Consider the following 7,091-nt stretch of genomic DNA (forward strand, 5'->3'; position numbering starts at 1 on the left):
AGAAAGGCGGCGGACGCGACGCCGCGGGCTCGACCCCGCCCGGCCCTTTCGCCAGCCGCGTTCCTGGAAAGGAGCCTGGCCGGCGGCAACCATTGCGGGAAAGGGAGCGGGGGGGGGAGGGAGGCGGGCGGGCGGGAGGAGAGCGGCATCGACTCTCGGGCAAGTACAGTTGGTTCCTCCCTAAAGTAAGGACGTGCAGAACCGAACGCGCCGCACCCCGCGCTGTAACTCCCGGGGCAGGGCGAAGGAGGGAGCTGCCTAGCCCCGCGCGAGGAGGGGGTCTCCGCCGATTGGCGGGCGCGGCGGGAGGCGTGGCTGGCCGGCAGCCGGGCGCAGCCTCCATTGGCGGACCCGCCGCGCGACGTCACCAGCCTCGATTTGCATGTAGCCAGGGCGGGGTAGGGGAGCGAAAGAGAAGGCAGGTTGCGCGGCAGCGGCGTGGGCTGGGTAGCGCAGCGCAACGCCGGGAAGGAGAAGTTTCCGCTGCCGCTGCCTCTGCTTCGCTCGTGCTCTCCCTCCTGCCTGTGGAAAGTGGGCAGCGCAGGCTGCCGAAAGGAGCCGGGTGGAAAGTGCCCGAGGAGAGGCGGCGCCTGCGAAGTTCAGGTAAGTGGGGTAACTAGGGAGGGAGGTGGGTGCTGGGGCTTCGGGGTAGGGCTTGGTTTCCGGCTGGGTGTTTTAAGGTTGGGCGCAGTTAAGGGAAAGCATTTTTAAAAAGTGGGGGGGGGGTAGCATTTCTTGGTTTCACTTTCAGCGTGCGGCATAGAGCATCCCCCCCCCTTTCCCGGCCAAGTCAATTAAAAGGCGCATCCGTGCTCAGGGAAGAATTTAAGTCGTCAAAGCCAAGTGTAGATGTTCGCCGAGGAACGAACGGAAGCAAGTTCGTACCAGGTCATTGACAGTCCTCGATCCCCCCCCCCCCCCCAGCTCTGGGAAAGGGCTCTGAACTTCCATTTAACTTTTTTCCTCCCCTTCTTAATATTATTTCGAAACGCTTCGTTGCCTAATGAAATTGCAGCTGATCCATTGAGCAGGAAAGAAGCAGTTTCACTTTTGTCGCAAATTAGCCGGTCGATTAATTGGTCGGCCAGGTTTCCACACTCGCTCCGCTTCAGGGTGTGCAAGGAAAGGAATGGGGCTTCTTGCTTCGTTTTGGTTTGCGATCAGTATAACTTGATTCTGAGCAGACTTGCAAAAAGGGGTTGCGCTGTTCGGTTGCCTGTGCTTGTATAAACACCAAGTGGGGTGGCAGAGGATGTAATTCATATCCAGTTAAGTCAGTGGGTAAAAGTGGCGGCGGGGAATTGTCCTCCAGGTGGAAACGGAACTTCCTTATTGCTCCAACTTCTACAGCAAGATCTCTTCCTTTCTTTTCTGTGAATTAGCTGGGGGCTCGGAATCCACTTTTCACTGGACTGACCTGTTTCTTCCAAGTTGACATGATGTTTTGTGTTGGGAAAGTGCAGTACAGAATTAAGCAAAAAGTGGCCAAAGGGAGAGACTTCAAAACGCCTGCAGCTGACGCCTTGTCCTGTGTTGTAGAAAGTCCCTCTGGTGTGGTCTGCATCTGTCTTGCACATGTTGAAATGGCCCAGGGGTGTTGAAACAGAAGCTTTCTGGGCTTATTTTTGTATGTGTTGAAATATGGGAAGTAGTGTGGCCGAACATATTGGGTCTTAGGGAGTGCTGGTGGTGACTCTGCTGCTGATCTATTTCTTGTGTATTTCAGATCCATGTTGGTAGGGGCAGGGGGGTGGTAGTGGGGTGTCTGTTGCTGACATCTTAGAAGAGCCAGCCTGCCTGTGGGTGGTCTAATTCTCCAGAAGCAGGTGAGCCACTGACTAACGCACATTGTGCTGCTAGTGCCCCCACTGTGCGTGTGACAGCGGCTAACCTGCTTTTCGGGCATCACTATGTCGTCTCCTGCTACCTCCTGCCCCTTCCCCAAGAAGAAACAACACATTGGAGCCTGGTGACCTCTTCCAGTCTGAATGCAGTTGGAGAAAAGACTCCTTCAAGAGCTGGACATCAACCACTAACAAGCTTGCACGTCCATGGCTGTTGCAGAAGAGCAGAGTTGACGTGTGCACACTCATGGGCATGTATGTTCCTTCCTTTGAGGATGTATGGAAGAGTCAAAATAAAATGTGTTGGGTGTGCTATTAAATAGGTTGTGCTTTCCCTCGGGAAGGCGTGCAATTGGCAAAGACTACTTGGCTTGGACTCTCTTGGGTTTTCCCATAAAATCAATGAAGTGGAATGCATACAGAATGAAGCAGAGAGCTGTGTGGGTAAATGTATGATGGTCAGTCTAAGGGATTGAACACCCTTGCCAAAATAAAATAAAATTATACACTTCTAAAAAGTTGCTTAGTGGAGATTGTACTGAATCAAAGAATCTTCCTCCTGTCACGGTATAGTAATGAGTGAGTGAGTCAGGCAGTTGAGAAATTACAAGTGTGAGGGGCGCTCTCTGATCTTCTGAGCATCATTTGCAACCATTCTCCCCCCTTCCTCTGAGGTCTTTGTGGTTTCTTGCTCCTTTCTCCGCTTACTTGTCCTGTAGGTGCAGATTAGGACAGGACAAGGGGTTAAGCAATGGCCTGTAATCTCAGACACATGGACCACTTAAAAGTCCTTGGCACATGAGACCACCGCATTGCTGAAGCTGATCTGATCTAGGTCAGATGGATGAGTGACCCTCTCCCACAGAGCTATCCGTGTGCCACCTTGAATTCCATAATGGACGAAAGGCAGGATATAAATGTAGGAAAACAAACACTTACAAGCCTCTCTCCTGCATGAAAGGCAGAAATGCAGTTTTATGTGCGCTGTCAGGGTTTTAAACTGATTGGTCATGCAGGAAAGTATATTTACAACTGCATTTCAGGCTTCTTTCATTTTCATGAACCATGCGAAGAGGTTTTCTACCTGAAGTGCTTTTTTGTTTGTTTTTCAATCTGCCATTTCACATTTTTTACATTTTCCCTGCAGAAAAGTGATGGGAGGAAAAGCTTTTTCAATTTCACCAATATTGGGAACAGCTTCACCCACTCTTCCTTTCCCTGCTACTCCATAGCTGCTGCTGCTGCTGCTTCAAGAAAGAGAAGAGGGGAGTTTCCTCTTCAAAAGGGCATGGGGAATGCACACAGTGATTCCCCCCCTCCCGCCGGAAACTGTCAAGGCCCTGTTTCTCTGGAGAGCAGAGAAAAGGACAGTAAAGAAAATAGTTGAGCAAGCTAGGAGGATATCTGTGGGGTTGCATCATAGTCTAAACACAGAGCAAGGTGGAGTAGGCAAATGCCCTTGGGGGGTGTCTTCTCCCACGGCACCTGGGATGGTTAAGGTATAACATTTAAAGAGGTGAAAACACAACCTGTGAATAATGAAAATGTGGCATTAACAGGTGACTATCATTTTACCATTTGTGTCCAGTAGAAGGAATCTAGGATGGCCAAATTATTACTTTTTTATGTCTGGCTATGAAATAATTTTGCTTGAAGGAATGGTTAAAATTTTCTTGTAGGTCATTCTGTTCATGATGTAAAAACTGCCAGATTACCGTGGTTTTGTATCACTTCTGTTGGTTCTGTCTAACACTAGTTTTATGTGCAATGTTGTACAATTATTATTCCATTCCTCCTAATCACAATCGTATTAAGCAGGTCATTGCGCTCCTGCTGCCCAACCAAAATTGTGAGGGAGATACTCTTGGCAGTGATACTTAAGGAATCCATGGTGACAACTGGAATTTGGACCCAAATTTCCCTAGGTAGTCAAGCAATCCACTGTGTTGCATTGGCTCATTGTTCAGATATGTTTATTTTCACAGTGAGGTTCCAGGAAAATGAAGGTGTAGTTACTGACAAAGCAGTATGCAAACACTAAAGGAGATGCTATATATGCCTCCCCAGCTACTCAAATGTGGGACCATAAAACTGCTTCAAATATTAATTGTTGTACTAGCCCAAAGAGCTATGGTAGTGCTCAATGTCTTGCTAGCATGATTTGTGGAATGTGTGTTGCCAAAATATATATTATTTCCTTACATATACATTGCAGCTTCTGATTGTAACACAGATCTGCCTGGCCTCTGTAGGGTGGTTAAAAACATAGTTGCCTTAATCTAATTCCAATGCCCAGACAGAAAGGAAAGTGATGCTGACAGCTGTTGGTTGATTAATGTTCTTAGGTTGTCTTTGGTTTGTGTGCTGTGCTCCTCCAGACTCTGGGAGTGCTCCAGTACACCTTACAATGTACGCCTCATTGCAGTTCACTGGGTGTCTTTTTCATCAGAGAGGTTGTGAACTAAGTAAGCTAGAGGGAATTTCCTAGAGAGATGTGTCTTCTGCAGTACCAACAACATAGATGAAATGGCCAGCTTTGCTTGTTACCAATTCCCTTGACGACAACACATATGCCTCTGTCTTATAGGCAGGCAGGCACACTCATCCAGGCATGCTCCTCAGTTGATATACTAGAAGATCAAATAGCATGTGTGAATGAGCAATCAAAGACATGAAATAATTTTATCACCTCATTTTAAAAGAAGTCAGTGGAACTGGTTTACATATTCAGCTGTGAGTAATCAAGTGATGTATGTGAATGTGAGAACCAGCTTTAGTGATGAAACCTGGAGAAATATTCATTATGTATTAATGTGATTCTCTAAATGAAAGTGGATGACTTCTTCGAACAGAACGGATCCATTAGCCACCAACAATCAACTTACCTACAGTTTGTTGTTCGTTCTCAACTTTACAACTGTGTGTAAATTACCTATACGATACTGCTCAAAATAAGCAAGATTTTAGATAGCGTCACATTCACTATAAGGAAGATTTACTTTTTTCAGGGTACCCCACCAGTAAATTTCCCATTGCAGTGGCTCATGAACTCGTATGCTTATCTGTAAAATGGGAATAATTATGACCTAATGCAGGTTTGTGGCAAGGCTGAATAAGAGTTTGTAAAGCATTATATAACATAAGAAATTCATCATGTAATCTACTGGAAGGTTGCTGGCATTTGCAAATATTATTTGTCACTTCATCTTTGTCTTATTGTTAAATCAGTAAAAATTTGCAACCAAAATGTGTGTGTGTGTGTGTTACTTTTGGGATGGAAATATGCTTTACTATGAGCCACATTTGATAATCCTCAGTTACTGAAAATGAGGAGGGGATCTAATTTCATCTTCTTTTATAACACTTTACCATCCAAGTCACTGCATTTATACTCCTCTTTCGTTGTGACTTCATTTGCCATTTAGCTGACCTGTAAATATGTACAGGAACAATAAGAAATATTAGTATCCTCATCAAGACTATGGACTCTAGAGATCTCAAGAGGACCTTGAATTCTAAACAATGCAAACAGTGCACATTTCTGATGAGAAAAATCAATTTATTTGTTGTGAACCCCACTCCCCGCAACATAAGGCAGGGATCTTAAATGGTAACTTTCAGGTATTTCTGTTTTGATGATGAATGTTATGAGTTAAAAGTCAAATTATCTTAATTCTTGTTTTGCTACCAGTACTTACATACTGAGAATTGAGATCCATGGTCATGCATGATTAAAGCATGTAGCTATGAAAGCAAAGATACCAGAATTCAAATGCAGGCTACTTAAGCAAAGTATGAAGGCTCTGCATTAAAATAAAAAATAAAAAATGTAAGATCAGACGCTCAAGTGGTGTAAAGTTTTGCTAAATATTAAATAACCAAGCACATAGGAGAACAAGTCTTGCTTACACAGCCAGCATAACTTCTCCAAGGGCAAGTCCTGTCTCACAACCGATTATAAGTTATTTGGGAGTTTTAAGTATACTGATAGTTGTTTCAGCTTGCAGAGTATACTTGGACTTCCAAAAAGACTCCTGGGTTAAGCTTAGCTGTGTAAAAAGATGAGAGGTCCTGTGATTCAAGGGGACGGAGCAATTCCCTATGAGGAAAGCATTCAGGACCTTTTAGAGAAAAGGCAAGGAAGTGGTGACTTGCATGCATGCATGCATGCATGCAAGGAATTGTGCATGGCTTGGAAAAGTGCATGAAGAAAAGTCTGCCTCCTCAACACTCTAGAACTCGGGGATATCTCATGAATTGGAATTTTGGAAGGTCCAGGACAGATGATAGTACCTCTCCAAGCATTGATGGCCCCCTACTTGGATGGCTTTAAAAGAAGATTAGACAAATTCATGGAGATAAGGCTATCAATGGCTACCAGCTACAATGGCTGTGCTCTGCCTCTAGTGTCTGAGGCAGTAAAGTTCTGAATACCAGGAGTCAGAAGCCATAGGAGGGAAGAGTGCTCTTGTGCCCGGCTCCTGCTTGCTGGTTTCCCACAGGCATCTGGTTGGCCACTGTGAGAACGGGATACTGGATGCATTGGCCTGACCCATCAGGCTGTTATGTTCTGATGCATAACACTATTCAAGTGGAGAAATAGGCATGATGGTACTGTAGTGCTGTAAGAACTGCCAGTGAAGGCCGTTTAACTTCTTAAGAATTCTTTTGACTAAGATATAGTGGTACCTCGGGTTAAGAACTTAATTCGTTCTGGAGGTCCGTTCTTAACCTGAAACTGTTCCTAACCTGAGGTACCACTTTAGCTAATGGGGCCTCCCGCTGCCAGCGCTGTGCGATTTCTGTTCTCACCCTGAAGCAAAGTTCTTAACCCGAGGTACTATTTCTGGGTTAGTGGAGTCTGTAACCTGAAGTGTCTGTAACCCGAGCTACCACTGTACTCTGATGTATTATTATAATTCCTTTTGGAGAAGGCAGGTTGAGACACCCTTCCCTGCTCCTAATGTGTGCCAGAGTCTCTTGACTATGCCAGTGGGATCCTAGAAGAATGTAAATAGCATTTGGGGCTGAGAGCAGTATGTTTCTGAAGCACCGGAAGAGCACATGTTACTTTCACATCAATGTTAGCAGAGGCTTACATAATGCTTCTTAAAATCAGTTGGCAGGAAATTCCACTGGGATAGAGAACTTGCTCATCCAGAAACAGTCAGAATCTTTTGATACAGAACAAGAGCCGCTGAAAAAATAATAAGGCGAATCCTAAACTCTTGTCTCCCTGCTATTAAG

General features: G+C 45.4%; 1 long non-coding RNA gene across 1 annotated transcript; it reads left to right on the forward strand.

The window, feature by feature from the left end:
* The first annotated feature begins 434 nt into the window (after nt 1–434).
* LOC310695810 lies at nt 435–5,091 on the forward strand. The gene is made up of 2 exons (XR_014520235.1): nt 435–603; nt 1,727–5,091. It is a non-coding gene; the product is annotated as an uncharacterized lncRNA (long non-coding RNA).
* The last annotated feature ends 2,000 nt before the right edge of the window (nt 5,092–7,091 follow it).

The sequence above is a fragment of the Podarcis liolepis genome, assembly GCF_965112155.1.
Source record: "Podarcis liolepis genome assembly, chromosome: 1".
In the NCBI taxonomy this organism is placed as follows: domain Eukaryota; kingdom Metazoa; phylum Chordata; class Lepidosauria; order Squamata; family Lacertidae; genus Podarcis; species Podarcis liolepis.